The sequence below is a fragment of the Tenrec ecaudatus genome, chromosome 6, assembly GCF_050624435.1.
Source record: "Tenrec ecaudatus isolate mTenEca1 chromosome 6, mTenEca1.hap1, whole genome shotgun sequence".
NCBI lineage: Eukaryota > Metazoa > Chordata > Mammalia > Afrosoricida > Tenrecidae > Tenrec > Tenrec ecaudatus.
In genome coordinates this window covers 133478102-133501347 of record NC_134535.1, presented here as the reverse complement: position 1 = coordinate 133501347, position 23246 = coordinate 133478102, and the positions used below count along the sequence as shown (strand labels likewise).

Here is a 23246-nt window from a genome sequence, read left to right as displayed (position 1 = left end):
TTACCTTGTGGTTAGCAGCCCAATGCATGACTCACTATACCACCAAAGTTCTTTCCCATAACTTCTACCAAGTATAAAATCCCCATATGGATGTTAGGTTCACATGTCAAACGAAACACAGCCTGTGAAAATCCTATCAAGCATACATGCTCTCCCCTCCAGTCTTTCATGTTTCAGTAAACTATATTAAAAATCTTGTAATCACTCAAGTCCTAGGTCCTAGGATTTCTTTCATTGGCCATATGCAATCAGCAAGTCCTGTTGATTCAGCTTTCAAAATACATACCCAATCAGCCCACATGTCTCCACGATCACGTTCTAGCCTATCTCTGTCACCAGCATCTCTGAGTTTTACTAAGGTCTTCTGGTTCATAACCTTGTTATACAACTCCACTCCTTGCCTTCGATTCCATTGCCCATATAACAGACACAGTGCACTTTTTTAAAAGATGCTCCCTGCTTACTTTCCGCCAAGGGCTTTCCTTTGCACCTGAACTCCTTGCAGAGGCTCACAAGGTCTTACCTGACTTATTCCCTGACTGTCCCTGACTGCATTTTACACTACTCTTCCTCATACCCATTATATATTCCAGTCATGCAGGGGCAGGGAATTATTTAATGTGTCTTTTCTAGTCTGTTTCTGTAACTTCCACCAAACCACCTTTGTCTGAATGGATCCGGGTAAGAAGGTAGATTCTGACAAGACTCGCCTGTGAGTAATTAACAGGGATTCATTGGATTGCTATCCTGCTGGGTAGCGGGATATAGAATGAGTCCTCTGAGAAGCAGGAGCAAGGGATCTCACTGCCAGCAAGAGCCAGTGAGATCATCCCTGCGCAGTGAACCTCCCGGATCCAGAAGACAGCTGTGACATGTGAGGAGTGGCAAAGCAGCAGCAACAGAACCAAACACCAGAGCATGAGGGAAGATGGTGGGCTTCCCAGCCCCCAGTAAAGCTGAGGGCTTTGGGGCAGGAGGCTGGCTGGCTTGTGGAGTGGGGGTGACTCTGGGAACTTAATTGGGGAAGCTACGTTTGCTTACCCACAGAGCTGGAGCCAAGTGTCCTCAGGTTGGAGTAGGGCGCCTCTGGGCCCTTAACAGCTGTAGCCGAGTGCCTCTGGGTTGAACTTATAGAGCAGAGGAGCTTACCTTTGCGGCATTTATTAGCAGCCCTGAAAGAACTTTGTAACATGTCTTGACTGAACAACGGATCCTGAGCATTTCTCACGCTCATTGTAGCTTGTTAAATTCCTTAATAAACCCTTTAATCATAAATATTGTCTGAGTCTGTGTGGCCATTGCAAGAAATTATAGAACCTGAAGGAAAAGGAAAGTGCAGGCAGGTACAGAGTGAGTACGAGACAGACACCCAGAGATCTGCTGTCTGCTTCTCAATACTCCCAAAGCCCAAGGGACTTGCAGTCACCCGTTTCCCCAAGCCTGGAATGCTCATCCCTGTGATCTCCATGGGCGACCGCTTCTTATCTGCAGACCTCAACTTGACTCAAAGAATCATTGACTGACAACCCCTCAGACACTTATTACATCGCCTTCTGATCTCTCTCATAGTCTGTCTAATATTTTCATTGGTCGTTTCTCATTAGACTGAACACTTGTGTCCTACATTCTCAGCACCTTAAACGGTGACTGACACAGCGGGTGTTCAGTATATATTTTTCAAATAAATAAGTGGGGAAATTCTAATTGCACTTCAAGATTAAGCAAATTCAGGGGTAGAAATTTCCCTAGACTTGCCTAAAACATCGACTTCTTTATTTCATTTATGATTCTGCTATAGAAAGGGTCACAACTTACTGCATGTTATCTATTTACATCTTGCCTGCCTTCCTCTCCTAACTGTGAAATGTTGTATCCACAACACCAAGCATGGCTCAGGATGAAAGCAGGGGTGAAAATTCTTTGCTGGAGGTGGAGGAGAATACTATTAAGAGCAGCTATTGTACATTCAGTGCTTACTACATACAAGGAATATATTCTGTGGATTATCTTATCTATTTAATCCTTAAAAGAATCCTGGGGCAAATGTACTATTATTTCCCCAATTCTGAAGATGATGAAACACCCAGAGGTTTTCATAATCTTGGTTCAATCCAAATATAGCTTATAAGTGGTAGAGTCTGGATTCAACCTAATCTGCCTAAAACCCAGGCCGATGCGCTTATCAACAACCCCGTGTCTGAATGGGCCATATGCTGCTGCTCTCAAAAAATGCAAGAGAACACTTACATGTCAAAACCAAGATTTTGACTCTGATAGAATACTGTACTTTACAACAGTGTAGAAGACATTAAGAAAGGCAAGAAAAAGCAAAGAACATGGATCTCTGCTACATACCAGAAGCAATAAAAGGATTTATTAAAATTGGAGTTCTTCACTTTGTTTTAACAACCTGGTATTATGTGATGCTCACCCTCCCGGCATGATCACTGAAGACAAAGTAGGTACACAAGCAAATGTGGTGGAGAAAGCTGATGGTGCCCCGCTATCAAAAGATACAGCATCTGGGGTCTTAAAGGCTTTTAGTTAAACAAGCAGCCATCTAGCAGAAAAGCAACCAGCCCACATAGAAGAAGCACACCAGGTGTTGACGGGATCAGGTAACAGACATCAGAAGACCCAAAACCAACAACCAACCAAAAGAACATGTTGTTGAGAACAAGGGGGGTCAGAGCAAAACCCATCTGTAGACAATGGGACATCCCCTCACAGAAGGGTCACAAGGAAGGGATGAGTCAACCAGGGTGAAGTATAGCACCAATAAAACATAATATTCCTCTGGTTCCTTGCGGCTTCCTCACCCACCACTATCATGACTCCAATCTTGCCTTTCACTACAGGCTAGACAGGAGCATGTACGCAGATACAAGTAAGAGTTCACGACATACAGAGTCCAAGTCAGATAAACCCCTCAGGAACAGAAATGGTAGTAGTGATTCCAGGAGGGTAGGGGGAAAATTGCGTAGGAGGGAGAAAGAAACTGCAGGGGAAGGGGAACAGTGGTGGGTGTAAGATATGAAAACAGTAATTTATAATTTATCAAGGAATTGGGGGGGTGTAAAAAAGAGGAGTTGATACCAAGGACTCAACTAGAAAATAAACATTTAGAAAATAATGATGGTAATGTATGTACAAATATGCTTGATAATACTGAAGTATGGATTGTTGTAAGAGCTTTAAGAGCCCCCAAGAAAAAATTGGAGTTCTTCCCAATACTCAGAATATTTCTACAGTAGATACATCAATAAGATGTTTAACTGGTAAACATCTAAGAAAATGGGAAAATTCCCATCGTATGTTGCTACATTATCACCCTTTTTTTAAAAAAGCACAGTTGATAAATGAAGGAGCACCAACCACATTTTTAACAGACTTTATCAAATCTTCAGGCTCACAGTATGAACTGCTATAAGCATGAAAAAGCCTTACACGTCAACCAAACCCTGTAAGACAGGGCAGAACTGCCCTGTGGGTTTCCACGACAGGGACTCTTTATGAGAGAAGCAAGCCTCCCTTCCTTCCCCTGAGTGGCTGATTTCACACTGCTGACCTAGCAGTCCAACACAACCACTATGCCACCTGGGTGCCCTTAACATAGCAAATAGCCATTTTTCAAGTTTATTTTGCAGTTATAAAGATACAGCATTTTGTTTCATTTACACTATTTCTTTCCTTCCTAGCATAAAACAGGCCAGCCTTCAAACAAAATCACAAGGAGCTTGTTCTAAGTTCCTGTCCTACCCCGCTGACCAACCTTCCAGAATAGAACCTAAGCAAATTATATTTGTGATATGAAGCAAAGTTTGGTGGAACACTGCTGAACTCATGTATCCATAGGGAAACACTCAAAGTGAATCTTCCCATAAGCATTTCAAAGTCGCAAAAAGATAGCAACTGGTACTTGGCCTTTCTACTAGGCATTAGTCAGTCTACTTTAGACATTTAAAATCCTTCAGCAATGTTTGTCCATAATGATAAAGCTGTACATCCTTTTAAATTACATTGAGAGTAAACTATACCTCAACAAAGGGAGTTTAAAAAGCTGACCAATACCATAAACTTTATAACTTCAAAATTTAAAAAAATCCTCTAGCAAAAGGCCTTCTGTTTTAATTATCACCACCTCAAAAAATAGTCAAGATATAAACTTTATAATAACAAATGGTGTTGGGAAAGGCTAGATTTTCTGTGGATGTCTAAAGGTCTGGGGTCTTAATTCAAAAGTGTGATATGACCATCTTGAGAAGTATAAGGTAACCAACTTGTTTCCCATCAGCTGAAAATAAGTCAGTTTATCCCACCACAAAGTAGTATTGTAACAGATGGGCTACATTTAATCTAGTAGCTTACAAATCTAAGCAGATAGAAAGGCCTACAAGTTTATCATTCAACAGAAACCACAAATGTGATGCCCAAAATTTAAACCACATGTTACATATCAATTCTCTGAAAGCCAGGTATACAAGCAAAATAATCCTGTTACTATAGTTCAGTGAGTAGTAAAAATTTTAATTACTTTGTGTAAACCTCCACCTAACTCACAATTTTAAGAATGCTTAAAACTTTTATCTACAGTCCATGAATTGACTATTTTAAATTTTGCTACAAGAAACTGTTTCAAAAAAAAAAAAAAGAAACTGTTTCAAGTATGATCCAGTAATAAAGCTGAACTCAACATTTAACAAATTTTATTTAGTATGTGCTCTGTGCCAGGCATTGTCCTCGGAACTAAGATCCAGCAATGAACTAAATGAAACAAAATGCATTTATTTGTATTATAAATAAAAACATATTTATAAACGTGTGCTTTATAATACAAACACAGCATTCTAACAATGAAACTTACATAATCAAAACATTTAGTGCTCCGTCTCCAAAAGGCTCGGAGTTTTATTATTTGTTTGTTTTTGGTAACTGGTATTTTTTGTATGCTTTTTTAAAAATCATTTTATTAGGGGCTCATACAATCCACACGTCAACTGTGTAAAGCACATCTGTACATTCATTGCCTTCATCCTCAAAACATTTGCTCTCCACCTAAGCCCCTAGCATCAGCTACTTATTTTTCCCCTCGCTTCCCGCTCCCCCCTCCCTCATGAACCCTTGATAATTTATAAGTTATTATTTTGTCATATCTTGCACTGTCCGACTTCTCCCTTCACCCACTTTTCTGTTGTCCGTCCCCCAGGGAGGAAGTCACATGTAGATCCTTGTAATCGGTTCTCCCCTTTCCAATCCACCCTCCCTCTACCCTCCCAATATGCCACTCACACCACTGGTCCTGAAGGGATCATCCGCCCTGGGTTCCCTGTGTTTCCAGTTCCTATCTGTACCAGTGTACATCCTCTGGTCTAGCCAGATTTTTAAGGTAGAACTGGGATCATGATAGTGGGGGAGGGAAGCATTTAGGAACTAGAGGAAAGTTGTATGTTTCATCATTGCTACATCACACCCTGACTGGCTCATCTCCTCCCAGAGACCCTAGTGGCCTACAGATGGGCTTTGGGTCCTCACTCTGCACTTCCCCCCTCATTCACCAAATGATTTTCTGTTCTGATGATGCCCGATCCCTTCGACACCTCGTGATCACACATGCTGGTGTGCTTCTTCCATGTGGACTTTGTTGCTTCTGAGCTAGATGGCCGCTGTTTACGTTCAAGCCTTTAAGACCCCCAGACGTTGTATCTTTTGATAGCCAGGCACCATCAGCTTTTCTTCACCACATTTGCTTATTCACCCGCTGTCTTTAGCGATTGTGTCGGAAGGTGAGCATCACAGAATACCAGTTTAATAGAACAAAGTATTCTTGCATTGAGGGAGTACTTGAGTGGAGGCCCAATGTCCTTCTGCTACCTTCATACTAAATCTATACATATATGCACATAGATCTATTTCCACATCCTCATAGATAAATATATTTACATATGTACATGCCTTTATTTAGGCCTCTGTAACCGCCCTTTGCCTCCCAGCTCTTTCCTTTAACTTTCCTCTTGTCCCACTATCATGCTCAGTCTTCATTTGGGTTTCAGTAATTCCTCTTGGTTACATTACCCTTGATCATGCCCTACCAGGCCTCCTACACCCTCCTCACTACCTATTTGGATCACTTGTTGCTCCCTTGTCCCTAGGTTTGTTAACACCACTGCCTTTCCCCCATCTCCCCCTCTCCCATGTCCCCCGGAACTGTCAGTCCCGTGGTTTTCTCCTCCAGATTGTTTATCCAGCCTATCTTATTTAGACAGACCTGCAGAGATAATAACATAGACTAAAACAAGACAGAGCACAACCAAGCAACAATATAAAACAAAACAACATCAATGACCAAAAACAAAACACAACAAGAAAGAAAAGCTTGTACTTAGTTCAAGGACTATGTGTTGGCCTTTAGGAGTGTTTTCCAGTTCAGTCTCTTGGGGCACTAACCCCTGGCGCCAAAGTCCACCTCAACATTCCCTGGGGACCTCGCTGCTCCATTCCCTTGCTGTTCTGTTGCACACCTGTAATGTTTTGCCTTGGTGTGGCTAGCGGGACCAGATCGGGTACACTTCCTACATTATGTCTCCGGTATTGTCCCCTGTAGAGCTATGGGTCAGTGAGGGACGTCGTGTCTCATAATGGGGCCAGCCATGTGGTCCTCTCTGTGGACTGGCTGCTCTGAGCAGGGACATCGTCCTCAAGGCCTGTGCTCCACTCTCTCCTCCTCCCCCTTCATCTGCTCCCATGTGCTCCAATCAGAATGTGTCCCTTTTCCGGAGCTGTAGATTCAGTGCTGTCCTCTGAAGTAAATTCTTCTGGGGGGAAAGGCAGGTGTCCACGTAGTTGGGATTGGGGCTGGCCCCTCAGTAACTGGCTATTTTATTGGTTGTTTTATGTCTCCATACAGAGAAATTATAAACAATTTGTACATAATTCTTTTTTGTTGCTGTTGTTTGGGGTCACCCTGACTGTATTTCTAATGTTTGGGGCTAGAAGATGTGACGGCAAGCATCTTTTCCATTCTGCTGCCATTGGCTGAGGATGTCCTCAGAAACTGACTTGGCTAGGTATCCACCACCAAGGGAAGACGAGCTCTGCGCCGGATCTCCAGCCAGCGATACACCTTTACCAGGTTGTCAGGGTAACACGGTTGGGAGGAACAGCACAGCTGTAGGTAGTAAATCAAGGTCTTACAGGATAGTGTACATTTCTTGCTAATTGGACAGACAGAGTTCGGAGACATCTCAGAAGAGTCAAGATCTTGTTTGGAGAGCCTGAGAGGGAAAAGGAGAAGGGGAGCTAACTCGGCCATCTTCCTGGAAGTCGTCAGTGGAATTTTAATCAAACCCAAACATCATGCCCCAGGCAGTATAACCTAAGTAGAGACAGCTATTAAAGTTGAATATATAAATCTTAAGAAATGTTATTGTTATGGACTGAATTATGCCCCCCCAAAGATATGTCATAAATTCTAAACTCTGTGGCTACTACTCCATTTGAGAATGATGGTCTTTGTTACATTAAAGAGGCAGAATTAGGGGGTAAAGCATATAAAGTGTGTATTTTGCAAAAGAGATTTAACAAGACAGATGCAGAGTTTGGGAGGGGAGGAAGGAAGAAGGAAGACCAAGACATATGAAGGCAACCAAGGAACAGAAGTTCGGACAAGAAGTTTCTCCACAGCCAGTAGAAAGTGAAAGCCTCGTCCCACAGTCAGCACCCTGAATTCAGACTTCTAGCCCCCGGACTGAGATTCATGATATTTCTGTAACATAACTAGCAACACTAGACAAAATATACAAAGGCAATGCTCATATGGCCATATCTGGAAGAAGAACTGCTGGGGCTTTACAGAAAATTAATCTTTAGAAAATAAGGCTTGATAAACATTGGCAATGTAATTCAAGTCCACAACTGCACTTGGTCAAGTGAGATGCATGTACCTTCTAGATGCATCTTCCCCAAAATACTCTTAAGGGAACACTCTAAGAAAATAATTTTAAGGGTAATTTTTCTTTTCTTTTTTTAACAGTTTTAATGGCCCTTCATCCACATATAATTCAAGAATTCAGTCAAAGGTAATTTTCTAAACTTTAAATGTCATGGTCTTTCTGCAATGTAGTGTTAATGCAATTACAAAGCACTATTTCTTATTCACTAGCCTTTTAGTCACAACTAGAACTAGCACACTACAAAGAATCAAAGCTTAAATTCAAATATATCAATATGGACATAATAACTAAAGAATAACACTAATTTTTCCCACACCACATTGAAACAGTTCCATTAATAACTGTACTTAAAGTTTGTCTTCTGTTCTCAGAAACCCGGGGACGCAAAGGCTAGCTAATAAGCCATCCTTCAATTTCATCCCATTTATAAGCTGTGTCCCTCAGCTCAGACCATCACATCCAGCACAACTTAAGCTCTCCAAACCCCGAAGAACTGTCTATCTCACTCTGACAACATGTTTTAAGGAGTCCTGGTGGCACTGTGGGATAAGCATCAGACTATACACTACAAGGTTGGCTTTTCAAATCCATGAGCCACTCCTCCAGAGAAAAATGAAGCAATCTGCTCCCATGAGATTTTAGTCTAGGACAGCGGTGGCCTTGCTTTTGTATCATGTTTTGGCATCAATTAACAGAACATTCAAGAGAACAAATGCAATCCTTTGCACAGGTTAAGCAGAAATGGTGTCAGGGACTGAGCCAGGTGTTATGTTTGGCAGGAAGAAAAGAAGGGGGGGGGTGGGGGTGGTGGTGGTGTGTGTGTGTGTGTGTGTGTGTGTGTGTGTGTGTGTGTGTTGGGGTGGGGAGCCCGGTGCTTAAATCTGCCCAATAATGCACAAAAGTGAATCTTAAAAGCATGGTGTGTGAAAAGACCCAGATCTTAAGACAGATCTTGCTGCATATTCTATATACATGAAATTCTAAGAGGCAACGTTAATTTATGTTGACCGATGGTTTTCCTGGAGCCAGCATGTCTCCATGCTGGTTGGACTGCAAAAGGAAACTAGAGCTTTTGGAGATGACAGGACTAGATCTCGATTGGGGTAATGATTATCTGGGCGATGGTAGTGGTATTGTTCTTTGGTGCCACTGACTACGTTCCAACCCAAAGCAACCTTATGCACAACAGCACAAAGCAGCCCTATGCCACCCTCAGAGTTGTCCCTATGTTCGAGGCTGGTTTTGTGCTGCCTCCATCTTCTCAAGCAGGATGTCCTTCTCGCGGGACTGGTTTCTCTTGATAACATGCCCCAAGTAAGTGAGACAGTCTCCCCATCCTGGCTTCTAGTGAGTATGCTGGCTGTACTTCTTCCAAGGCAAATTTGGTTCCATCTTCTTCACCAGCACCGTTGTTCAAATGCATGCGGATTCTTCTTCAGTCTTCCTTATTCAATGTCCAACTTTCACATGGCTTGGGTCTGGCATACCCTTATTCCTCAAAGTAACATCCTTGCTTTTCAACACTTTAAAGAGATCTCAAATCCAAAGATATTTTATAGAGACCCGTTTATTAAGTCTTACACAGGACATCTCCATCAGAGTCCATCAGCATGAACCATAATGGTGCACAAAGAGTCACAGCCACAGAGCCAAACTATAAACTATTTACAAATGACACGACTGAGGGAATAACTAGATAATTTCTTCAAAATTACAAAATAAAGAATTTAGACCCAATTTAGGTCTCTTCCATGATACCACTCTCTCCCCCCACATAGAAGTGGTTCATTCTTCCTCTATGTTATTTTTTAAAAGAAAAGGTGAATTCCTACTAACACTTACTTAAAGGTAACTTTGAACTAGGCCCAATAGCTGGCCCTTCACCCATTCATTTCCTCATTTAATATTCCCACAATCCTCATGGAACAGGGTCTCATTTACAGATAAAATAAGGTTCAAATACCTCATCAAAAACACAGCTTTTAGGTACGCACACCTGACTTCAAATCTGAATCGAACTTCAAAATCCGTACTTTCACCAGAGGGTTCCAACTGCTGTTTTCAATGTTGGCTGTGTTCTACTCAATCATAAGGCCTTCTTTCAACCACCAAAATGAAAGAAAAAGAAAACCCTAGAATATAAAACTAATGGCAGGACTAAGTAGCAACTTTTTTTCATGCTAAGCCACAATAATCCTTTCATGTGGAGGAAAAAAGTTTTCATTCTTTAATTGAGTAGCACTTTCATTTTTAGAAGTTCAGACTCAAATTTAGTTATACAGTTCTCCTAAAATAAAAATTATAAGCTTCAAAATTCAGAAGCTATCTGTGCTAACAGGTTAAATTATAAGCATCAGACTTTCAGGTTACAGGCTGCAGTGAGTGCCCTAAATCCATCCAGAGCATTTGTGTCTCCTAAGATTTAATGAGTCTTTATAATGTATATTTGATTTTTGAGTCTCTTTCTCCCCTAGAACACAGGATAACTAAAAATGTTTAAATCCCATCAATTTTGGGAACAAGATATCAATAAGCCACCAGCTGATTAATTTCCAAAGCCTGTATTTATTAATCAGCGATGCAAAAACATTACCAATATGTTTTCTTGTCAGGGTATATCCTCAAACTGTCTGAAACCTATTCTAGAACTGCTTGAGAAAAATGACGTTCGGGTGAAATATGCCTAACATGTTCTGTTATCTACCCAGGCCTTTAGGTCCTATTTCTTGACGAGGTAATCCATTAACCACATTACTATGACCCAGACGTCATAAACTGGAGAGGTCTTAAAATGGAACATATGGACCAGGTGAAATACATAAGGGCTATTATTGTGCTGAAGCTGAAACTGTGCCTGCTTATGAGAATTACAATTCAAGATTTAAAACACACTGTAAGCAATGCAGATGTACCTGGCTATGCATATAAAAAGTTAGACTATATCCCTGTCTCAAAAACACCAGTATTTTTTTTCAAGGTGGAATCAAAAACTAGCTGTAAAAAAAAAAGTCAGAAACATTTAGAAAAAAATACGTGAAGATATCTTAAAGATGCTGGGTATGGAATAGATCTATTTAAATAAGGTACAGAGGAAAAAATAGGACATATTTGAAAACTCGCTGTAACAAAGCAAACCGTAAAAAGAAGTTAACAGTCACATGGACTGAGAGAACATGTGTATCCCACTTCCTACTTAACAGACATTTCCAGAATATACAGTAAGTTCCTAAAATCTATTTTAAAAGACAACCCGATTAGGGAAAGGAAGAAGTCAGCAGTCAATTAAAGAAAAGAAAACCTGAATGGCCATTCAACTACTTAAAAATAAGCCCAATCTCATAATTAATTTTTTAAATGTGATACCATTTAATACCCATCTGATTGGTAAAAATGTAAATTTCTGACAACCCTATGAATCATAAGATTTGAAGTGAGCAAATTCTCATTTGCTAGTGATAAAGAATGCAAAGTGATACAATTTTAAAAGCAATCTGTCAATTTATAATTGTTGGAAAATGCTCCTAACCTCCATATCCTTCAGCATAATAATTCCTTTTAGTAATGTGCCCTAAATTATTCATTTCAAACTTAGTAGCCACCTATACACAAACACAAACTCACTCCCACCAAGTTGATTTTGACTCACACTGAGCCTGCAGGACAGAACAGACTGCCCCTAGGGTTTCCGAGACTGTAAATCTTTACAAGAGTAGGCAGCCTCAAATTTCTCTTGCACAAGCACCTCAGTGAGTTCAAACTGACAACCTCGCAACTAGCAGCTCAATGCATAACCCATTACACCGCCTCACTCACCCAGTCAATTCCAAGTCATAATGACCGGATAGGGCAGAGCAGAACTTGCTCCTGTGGGGTGCAGACACTGTAATTTTCATGGGACTGGAAAGCCTCATCTTTCTCCCATGGCGTAACTGGTAGTTTTGACGGCTGACCTGTGGTTAGCAAGCAGCCCAACAAGTAGCGCACTCACCACGCGAGCCCCACGCCGATTTTAGTCTAGAAAACCCCACAGGGACGTTCTACTCTCTCATGTAGGGTCACTAAGCGTGGGAAAGGCTGACTCTAGTGGCATAGTAGTTAGTTACATGTTGGGCTGCGCACTCCATGGTCAGAAGTTAGAAACCACCATCCTCCTCAGGAAAAAGGAGGTTGTCTACTCCCATAGTTACAGTCTCGGAAACCCACAGGGGCAGTTTCTACCCTGGGCTATTGGGTAGCTGGGTCAAAACTGACTCAATAGCAGTAAAATGAGTTGGAAGGAGTCCTGATGGCATACTGGGCTTCCTATTGGCTGCTAAATGTAAAGTCAGCAGTTTGAACCCATCAGTCACTTCGAAGGAGCAAGATGAGGCTACCTATTCCCATAAAGACTGAAAGTCTCAGAAACCCAAAGGGGCATTCTACCCTATAGGCTATAGGGTTGCTATAAGTTGCAATCAATTCAACATTAGAATTGGCAGGGACATTAGAATTTTAGTTGGAATCTACTCCATGGCCTGATTTTAAACCAATTTCCATACAGAATTTCTTTCTTTGGCTTGAACGTTAATGTTTTGCCTAGAACCTTTTTTTGAACAAATGTCTCTAAAACAAACAAACAAAAAGAACTCTCCTTTTATGGTTGCTGCTTTCTTAAAAATAGTTCCTTGCCAAATTTAATCCCCCAAAACTGATCTCTCTTCCTCCTCCGCACATGTTGTTATTTGCTATGGAGTTTACTCGGACTATGGCGACCCATGTAGAGCTGCTTTATTGGGTTTTCAAAGGCTGACCTTTCAGAGCAGATCACCAGACCTATATCACAAGGAGCCTCTGGGTGGCTCCTTTCAGCTAGTAGGGGAGTATCTGTAACACGCAGAGGTTCCCTTCCAATTCACTGTTATGTACTTTACCATATTTTCATTTTCACCTTTACTGACAAGAAAACTCAAATAATATTTTTAATCACTGAACTATGTTGCTTCCTAGGAACTGAATACATGCTTCTTTCTTTTCCTGATTCTTCCTTTTTATACATATTTTATTATATTTCTGGATCCTTTTAAGCTACCAAAAAAAACTTTTTTTCCTGGAATGAAATAGGATAAAACTAAAATTCAGGGGGAAAAAAAAAAACCAGCCCTGTTTGCATTCTACTAGAAAGTTTCATAAGCTTTCACTACCACCATCACTACCTCCTCTCTAACCAAAGGAATGTGTGCATAGATGTAACTATGAAATCATGTTCACTAAACTATGATTTCAGGACATATAGGATATTAGATGAATATGCCATCAAGTGACAGATGATGACAAATTATGTATTCCAGCAAAAACTACATCCAAAAGAAAAGGCTTGTATGAGTCCCTAATAAAATGTTAAAAAGAAAAGGCTTAAATGGACAAAACTTGAAAGATAATTAAAGAATGCCTCTTCAAAACTTTCTTTTGTTTTCTAGTACATGGATATTGTAAAAAACAGTTCACTAAAAATGTATTACATAAGTCAGCTATAAAGAAAATTCTATTTCCTGCTAGTCCTCATTAAAAAACATGAAATCGAGAAAGGGATGAGTCAACCAGGACCCAGTATAGCACCAATGAAACACACAATATTCCTCTGGTTCTCTGAAGCTTCCTCACCCCACTATCATGACCCCAGTCCTGCCTTTCACTTCTGGCTAGACAAGAGCATGTCCATTAGTACAGTTAGGAGCTCCTGACCACGGAATCCAAGTCAGATTAACCCCTCAGATGCAGAAATGGGAGTAGTGTTAGCAGGAAGATAGGGGGATGGTGGGGGAAGAGGAACCGATCACAATGATCGACACATAAATCCCCTCCCCCCCCAGGGGATGGACAACAGAAAAGTGGGTGAAGGGTGACAGCAGTTGGTATATGAAAATAATTTAATAATTAGGGGGGGCTGATACCAAGGACTCAAATAGAAAATGTTTAGAAATTACAATGGCAACATAAGTACAAATATGCTTGATACAACTGATGTATGGATTGTTATAAGAGCTGTAAGAGCCCCCAATAAAATGATCTTTAAAAAAATTAATAAAACAACGTAAAGTATCCTTTTCCACAAGAGTTTTCCCAAGACTAGATATCTAACTCAGTGGAGCTACGTAACATTTTTTGAGGTACACAGTTTCTGTGCCCAGCTGCTATCTCGATGGTTGAAGGTTTGAGCCTACCCATATGCTTGAAGAAAGAGCTAGCACCCTACTTCCAAGAACCTGCCACTGAAAATACTGTGTGTCCCAGAACGTGGTTTACCGTGAGTCACAACTGACTTGATGGTCAACCTTTTTTATATTCCTTCTAAAACATGGTATACTCCAACCCAGGAAATTCAAAACTACAATTTACACAAAATAAATCCTCTATTTAACCTCTAATTTCCAAATACAAAATGTACTTAAAACAGGTGAGTTATTTCTAACAAATAGCAGTCCATCATGTTTATTTTGGAAATAAAGTATGATATACAGAGCATCCACAAAAATGGCATTTTCCAACTGCAGCTTTCCAAGTTCGCATTTCATAAAGACTTTGAAAACCAAGTTGAAACACTTCACTTGGCAGTAAGACCAAAACAACATGATCCACTTTAGGTTAAAAAAAAAAAATGCCCAGGATCACTATCAGATAGGAAGTAAGTGTGTTTCCTACCCTCAAGAAAAATAGAGTCTTACTGGCGGTGTAGTGTTTAAAGTTCTCAGATGCTAAGCCAAAGGTCGGTGGCTCAAATCCACCAGCCATTCCCCGGGCAAAAGCTGTGGCCGTCTGCTTCCATCAAGATTACGGCCCCAGAAATCCTACAGGCAGTTCTACTCTGTCCTACAGGGCCACGAAGAGTCACAATGGCGTAAGCGTGCCACCAGTTTCTTTTTGGTGAAGCATGGCAAATGTATCCGCGGTGAAGGGTCCAGTAGGGGGGAATCTAAATAGAGCAAGAACTCAGTCTAAGAGCATCCTAGAAAGGAGAACTCTGGAAAGCATGCCCCAAAGAAAGTCATCCAAAACTGAGTTATTAAAAGAATGCTATCAAAATAAAGCACACTTGCCACTGAGATAGATCAAACACACTAACCATCTATCGGATAAGCAGAAATTCTTTTAAGCAGGTGACCTGAGAAAGTTTGACCCGCCTTGCCCACATTTCTGGCAAGTATTTACATTGCTGTGATCTTTCATGTGCACAATCTGATAACGCCTACCAAATGAAAACATGTGTTTCTTTCAACTCAGAATTTGACTACGAGAACATTAACCTATAAGAAGGTATTCCATAGACCAAACTCACTGCCATCAAGTCAAGTTCCGTGGCACAGCAGCCCTCCAGGCCTGGGCAGAACTGTCCCTCTGAGGGCTTCCGTGACTGCAGCAGAAAGGAAGTCTCATCTTGCTCCCAAGTTGCAGCTGGTGGCTTCCAACTACTGACCTTCTTTCTGGTTTACCCTGGAACCCACGACACAACCAGGGTCCCAAAGAATGTATTAGCATGTAAATATTATAAATACAATGCATATATATTAAATACAATAAACTTATGTAAATATCCAGCAATAGGGGAAACATTAAATGGCACATCCGCTAATAAAATCTAAAGAACTTTTTAAAAAAAAAAGAGCAGATAACATGGAAAGTTACTCACGGATATTAATTTTTTTAAAAGCACACTTAACAGCCAAGATAGTGTTTCTGGTAGCAGAAGAAAGCTCAGTTCCAAGCCAGCCGAGATGTGGACGGTGTGGATTTTCTGAGAGGCAGCCTGCAGCTGCAAGATGACCCACAGAGAGATGTGGATGGTGTGGATTTTCTGAGAGGCAGCCTGCAGCTGCAAGATGACCCACAGAAGCAAGCTGCCCACTGACCTGCTGCAGTTACAGAATCTGGTCAAATGACACCCATCAGTCTACACTGAAGTTTCTACAGCAGTATAATCAGCACAAATCCAATGGGATGTTCAAATTACACCTAGAACAACCAACAAAGATGCGGCAAAGCTGGTGCTAGTTACGGTAACTGCTACTCAGAACATTCAACAACTTTGCAAGGAGCTGATTTACCTGCTGTCCTACAGTCACGCTGATTTGGAACCAGGATCTTAGAAGGACATTTTGGAAAGCTTTACTTAGTTGAGAAGCTCTGGTGGCACACTGGTTATGCATTGGGCTGCTACGCACAAGATCGGTAGCTCAAAACCACCGCCAACTCAAGAGAAAGATGAGGCTTTCTACTCCCGTAAAGAATTAGTCATGGAATCTCACAGGGCCAGTTCTACCCTGTCCTATAGGGTCACTATCAATTAGCATTGACTCCATGGCAGTGAGTTTTGGGGTGTTTATCTTTTTAAGAAATAAGAACCTTGTCGATCCACATTTGCCAGAGCTCTTCCTTGACAATCCAGGTTGCCTCCGAGCTACAATCACAGACTTTAAACCCTTAGACTAAGACTGATACCAAAAATAAAACACAAGATTGAAGTGAGTACACATTTTCAGAATTTCATGTACCCCTTGTAGTAATACAAGCCAAATAAAACTACGATGTAACCTTTTAACTACATTTGGAATGATGCAAAAAATGCCAAAGTTGTCACACGAGCGTGTTTCTCGACTGGCTGCTGTTCTGACTCTTCCTGAGACGAAGAGGAGAAGCAGGACACAACTCAGAATCTGAGGATGATGCTGAGCAGCAAGGGACTTGTTAATACAGTATACCACAGGGACACAAGTGCTCCAAACACGAGAACGAACTGGGGGGAAAGTTACGAGTGCTCCCAAAACAAAAAGCAAAAACAGGTGCTGAGCCTCTCAGTGACTCACCTCATACATGACCGTGAAGGCTTCACTGGAGGGGGACTACTTACAACAAAACCCTAAGGAAGGCTTGAAATTAAAATAATACTAATAAAGCTTACTTTCAGATTGGGGGATTCATTAGCTTCTTCTCATTTAACTTTAATTCCTTTGTGCAAAAATTTTGCAGCCCCACCAAAACAAAGTAACAAAGATCCTTCTGTTCATTGAATGAATACCTCATCATCTGGTACCAGAGATCATTCCGTTATTGCTCATGACTATGATCAACAATTTTGTTACTAACAAAAATTAGTCAGTCATGGGGCAGTCATGGCAGCAGGAACAAACACTAAAAAATGGTAACAGCTCAATGTTCCAAAGCCATAAAAAAAACTAAAATACTATTTTTTTAAACACACTCTCATCCAGTCTATTCCGACTCACAGTGATCCTATAGGGCAGAGTTGAACCGCCCCTTGGGGTTTCCTGCACTCTAGCTAGAGCTTTACAGTAGAAAACCTTATCTTTTTCCTACAGAGCGGCTGGTGGTTTCAAACGGACTCTGTGGTTAGCAGCCCAATGTGTAACCCATTACGCCACCAGGACTCCTTCCTATAATCATAACTTGAGAAATTTCTTCAAAACCCGGCCATACTTAAGACATAAGCATGAGGATGTCTACCACACTTTGAATCAGTTCTCCAGAACAATGAGTCCTCAGATATTGCAGAAAAAAGTCCAAGGCAAGCCTTCAGAGGTCTTGATATAGGCAAGAGTGTGGTAATATGGAGAATCAGAAGCTAAAGATTACAGTCTGGAAGGTCTGGAAGCTAAAGAGAGAAGGAAAATGTTTTTTAAAAAAATCCAGTGGGAAAGTCCTAGTTTCGGACAGGAGGGGCATGTTAATGGTGAATGGGTTGGTATACAGCACTGGAACAGCATGCCCATGCAGGAGCAGGAAGTCAAAGCTCTCGCCAGGAACTGTTGAGCCCGGCTGAGCAGGGCACTCCGGGCTACCCTCTGCGCAGTGCAGAAGAGGAAACACATGGAAACAGACAGTGGTAAGGATCCCATGGGTGAGTAACTCTCTCTTCTGGACCAAAAGAAAAAAAAAACAGACTAGCAATTAGTCTCAAGAAATCGAAATTCATGTGTGAAGAGGAAAAAACAAAATGAATCCTTTTCCAGGTCCACAAATAAAGAAAAAAACTAGAACTGTCTGACACAACATAGCATGGCTGTCCAGTAGAAAGTCAACATGCCTTCAGGGAAGACACTTAGCAGAGGAAAAGAGCACCTCCCAAGCAAAGCTTTCCAAGGAGGATGCTACGTGAAGAGCTAGGATCTGCTCTGTAAGTCTTCACCTAATTCACACAAGGTTTAGAGGAATGGAAGAGTACTTATGACATTAAAAAGCCTATAAGTACTATGTCTTAAAAACTACAAAAGCATACGCTATTGAATCATTATTAGTTTGACATCTTTTAAGGGAGAAAAATGCATCCATGGATGTGCAATAAATATCTGTATCTGCATAAAGAGCTATAAAAATCTGTATTAAACTCGTATAGTTAACAAAGAGTAAAACTGGAGAAGGGGCATTAAGGGGAATTTCTACCTTCTTATCTCTAAACTTTGTGAGGAAAGGCTCTACAGTATATTGTTAAGAGCTTAGGTTCTGGGATCAGACAATATGGATTTAATTCTCAGTTCCAGCACTTATTACTCATAAAACATGAGCAGAAAAGTGTTTTGTGCCTGCTTCCTCATCTGTAAAATTAGGATGACAATGGCATATGCTCACAGAGATGCTATGGGGAGTAAATAAACACATGTGAAAGTACTGGGCAATGACCTAGAACAAAAGAAGTGTTCAGTAAATGTTGACCGTTGACACCATTTTTTTTAAAAACCTTGACTGGAAAAGCAAATCGCGTAAACTTTTTCACCGAGCCCCTTCCTGGTTTCCTAGTAAGATCTACAATACAGACAGTACAAATGCATTACACCAGAAGACTCTGAAGACTTTGAAGGACAAGGGACAGGCGGAGTCAGGCATGGAGGGCGGGAAAGGGAAGAGGGAGGAAGAATGGGTGGGTGGGGAAGAAAAGAGAGCCATGTTCAAGCCAAAATAAATTCTAAAGAACCAGAATGAAAGCTGCAGCCTTAAAAGCCCTCCCTGGGGGTAGTTCTAGCCTGTCCTGGAGAGCTGCTGTAACTCAGCATTGACTTGATGGCAGTGGAAGTGACGCCCCCGGGGGGTTGGTTGATAATGTTCTCTATCATAAAGTACAAATGATGTCTCTAAGGTGAACCAAAGATCTATCTAAACCATAGATGCATGAAGAGAATTGGGGCTTGTCTACTCAATTCTAGCTGCAAAGAACAATTCTATGACACGACCCTGCTTGATGTTCAACTTCATGAAGTGCTCGCTGAAGAGAACCATGCTGTAGAATAGTACAGGGACGAAACTGTATGGTGCCCCACTAACAGAAAGAATAGTGTTTGTGGTCTTAAAGGCTTGCTTTAAAACAAGCAGCCATCTAAGTCGGCTGTGAGTAGACTTAGCTGCTAAGTCTACACTCAAGATCCCTCTGGCCTGTGTGATCCAAAGATTATAAATGATGCAAATTTAAAGGAAGGACAGGCAGCAGAGTTTACACTGTCAACACCTGGGTTTATAGAAGGCTCTGTCAGGCGTCCTCAAACTATGGCCCACAGGCCACATGCGGTCCGACGAGGACATTTATCCAACTCGCCATGTGTTTTTTGCCCTATTTATTTTACTTCAAATTAAGAGATGTGCGGTGTGCATAAGAATTTGTTCATAGTTTTTTTAAAAACCATAATCCAGCCCTCTAACAAGTCTGCAGGACAGTGAACTGACCCCGTTTAAAGAGTTTGAGGGCCCCTGCTACAGATGACAGTGGAAGCCCAAAATGCACTTGCAGGTGTCAGTGAATCCTCTCTGGTTATAGATAAGGGATCTGATAGCCCTGTTGTCACAGGGACCATTATGGCAAAGTCGATTATGTCAGATGTAGTGCGGTCAAATGTAAAGTCCTATAATTTTATCTCCCTTTAGACCCATTTTAAAGCTAGTTCCGATTAAAGGCAGGCGGGGGGTGGGGGGTGGGGGGTAAAGGACGTTACATGTGCAGTAAGCTCGTGGTAAACCCCCTCTGGCTCTGGTCCAGGGATAGGAATGGCCTTGCTAACATGCAAAGCCCATCGGAAAGTGGATTGTTGTTGACAGGTTAAAATCTAGCACCTTATCATTCGATCTCCCTATGACCCATCTACATTTGTTCTTTTAAGTTTCTTCTTTCGAGTTGAGGTTTTTGTTTTACTTTGTTATTCTTTCTTTTGTTTCTTTTGTAAGGTTTTCCCTCATATGAAATCCACGATAGGTAAATCTATAGGTAAGGCAGGGGAGGTTGGAGGAAAATGGGGGGCTAATGAGTACAAACATGAAGAAAATGTTCTAAAACTCACCGTGGTGATAAGTGTAACAATGCTTCCTGATGTGACTAAACTATTGAATTGTATATGCTATGTGGATTACAGCTCAGTAAAACTGCTGAGAGTGGGGGGGACCCTCCAGATTTCTTACCCTCAGATCCAAATATTGGTCTGAGTGGCGAAAAAGGATGGAAAAGTAAAACTGATGTCAACTTGGAGTCATAAGTGACATACAAGGTAATTTCACACATATGGTGAAGGAAAAAATGTATAAACGCATTCAAAAGCTAAATTAAGATAATTTTATACTTTTAATGCAGATTAAAAACTCACACCTTAGCCTATTTACATAAAGATTATCACCAAAGGTACTAAAATCCCAAAAGCAAATCCCTTTAAGTGGCGAGATTCTGGATATAGATAGCTAGATAGCTATTTACATATATCATACTTTTCTAACTCATTCTAACTCTTGGCAATAATTTTTTGCAGTAAAATAAAGAAATGGGATGACAAGCTTTTATTAAGAAGAAACCAAAAAACCCACTACCATCAAGTCAATTCACCTCATAGAGATCCTGTGTAGGGTTTTCAAGGTTTTAAGTTTTATGGAGCAGTGGCTGGTGGGTTTGAACCGCCAATTTGCAGGTAACAGTCTAATTCAGGGATCCTCAAATTTTTCAAACAGGGGGCCAGTTCACTGTCCCTCAGACCCATTGGAGGGCCGGACTATAGTATTTAAAAAAAAAACTATTAACAAATTCCGATGTACACTGCACACATCTTATTTTGAAGTAAAAACAAAATGGGGCAAAAACACCTGGCTGGCCAGATAAATGTCCTCGGCAGGCCACATGTGGCCAGCGAGCTGTAGTTTAAGGACTTCTGGTCTAATTCTTACTGACTGCCACCAGGGTTCCTTATTAAGGGAACAGAGACTAATTATTTTCAAGTTTCAAGGGCCAGATGGGTTTCTGCACTGTCCTGGTACCACAAAAGCAACCACGGACAGTACCTTAACCAATGCAATGTATCTATGTTGCAATAAAAACTTTCTTTACAAAAGGAGGCAGCAGGCAGAACTTGGTTTGCAGGCTGTTGTTTTGCCAACCCCTGAAATAAAGAATACAGCTAAATTATTTTCATTTTGGAAAACAGAATTTGCAGCACAGAATCCATACACTAAAGTGATACCACTGCTCGTGACAAACGTCCTCATTTATAAGCACAATGCGCCTAGGGATAGAAAGACACCAACGTCCTAGTGTTGGGAAATCCCCAGCAAGTCAAGAAAATCAGTTGAATAGCTCAAGTCTACATAGGGACACAAACTGATTTTAGATGATTATACAAAGAGGCAAAAATAAATCTGCCTTTCCCGTTAATTTGAAAAATGCCTCAATTCTGTTACCTCCCCACCAAGCCGCTGCCACCCGGTCTGAGTCTCACCTAATGATGAGATTTTGAGTTACAGATCATCATAATCAGCACTCCGCCGGCAAACTTGAGAGATAGGGGCAAAACATTAATGGACTACTTCCTAAAGAGCAAAGTTTGGTGAGATAACCCATCAAGAACTGACAAAAACTAATGCTTGGGATTGAAAAGAATCCTTAAAAGTTTCATGGAGAAGTTTCACATCAAATGATTTCACAGTCATGACAAGATTGCCTGCAGCTTTACCCCGGTTTCCTGGGTGGACAAGGAGAAAGGATTGTTTGAGGATGGGGATAAGAGCAGAGGGCTGGGAAATCAAGAGTCAAAAAACAAAGCACTAAAAGGCCATTCTACTAAAAATAGGCTGACAACTTGCCATGAAGCTCCCATATACACACCCCCTGTAAGATCCCCGTGGAACACTGGACTCGTTTTACTCAAACTCCCTATTGGACCATCTCGGGAAGTTGTCAAATTCCAAAAGCGAGCTTCTCAAAGGCGTCGAAAGCTAGCAGGGCTTTCTGTTGGTGTCTTTTACGTGTCTACGAAACTAGTACCCAACTGGACTGCCCTCAGAGACCCTCTGAAAAACTGATTTTTGACACTTAGTATCCCCAAACTGCAACGACAGAAGAAAAGCCGGGGGCTTGGGCACACCCTGCCGAGGAAGGTGGGGGGTCGCGCCACCTGCGAGAAACGGCGCCGCCGCCTCCTACCCACTCGCTGTAAAAGTCGTGCCAGGCAAACCCCCCCCGCCCCCCCCAGAAGCCTGTCACCAAAGGAATTCCTGGAAGTGGCCTGAGGAAATGAGCGCGGGAGGAAAGCGGGCAGGTGCACCCGAAGGTGCGGGGCGCGGAAAGCGCGCGGGGCTCCGACCCTTCGCGGGAGGGGCGCGGTGGGCGCCGAGCCCCAGTGAGAGAGGATGAAGAGGGTTAGGGGGGATCCAGGGCCCTAGCAGACGACCCCTCGATCCAGGGCCCTAGCAGACGACCCCTCGAGCCACCGGCTGCGTGGGAGCGCGGGTCAGGGCTTGGGAAGCGAGTAGAGAGCTGTTACGCGCGCGCCCTCCGGCCCGCGATGGGGCCACTCGCAACCTCGGCTCTCACCTCTCGGACCACAGCTCTCCTCCGCTTCGCCCGCGAAACGCCGCTCACACTCCGGAGACCCTCACCCGGAACTTGTCGCCGCCTCGCCGCCGGCCTGGGGCTCCTCAAGAGCCGCGGCTGGGGGAGGGGGGAGGAGGGGGGGAACGGAGGAGGGAGGGGGCCCAACCCGCTGGAGCTGTGGCCGCTGCCGCCGCCGCGATACCGCATATGAGCTCGCCTCGCGCCGCCGCGACCGCCGCCGCCGCGTCTCCCCGCCCCACGACCGCACGTCGCCTTGACGCACGTCGCACGAGGCGGCTTGAGCCAATAAGACCACACCCCGTGCGCAACCGCGCTGCCCTAGACCGGAAGCGACCCCGCTGACCGCCCTGGATCCTGGTGCATCTTGGGAGTTGTGGTTCGTCCAGGGACTCCACCAAAATCTGGACTGGGCTTCAAAGGACCTAGCCAAAGAACGTCTCGCTGACACTCACACA

At 42.3% G+C, this 23246-nt stretch overlaps 1 protein-coding gene across 1 annotated transcript in view; it reads right to left on the bottom strand.

Moving 5' to 3' along the window:
* Positions 1 to 22981, bottom strand: part of ADIPOR2 (adiponectin receptor 2) — a 61791-nt gene extending 38810 nt beyond the window's left edge. Inside the window, exon 1 of the mRNA XM_075552253.1 lies at positions 22771 to 22981. The gene's annotated coding sequence lies outside the window, so the exon portion shown is untranslated. The remainder of the gene's footprint in view (positions 1 to 22770) is intronic.
* Positions 22982 to 23246: the final 265 nt, after the last annotated feature.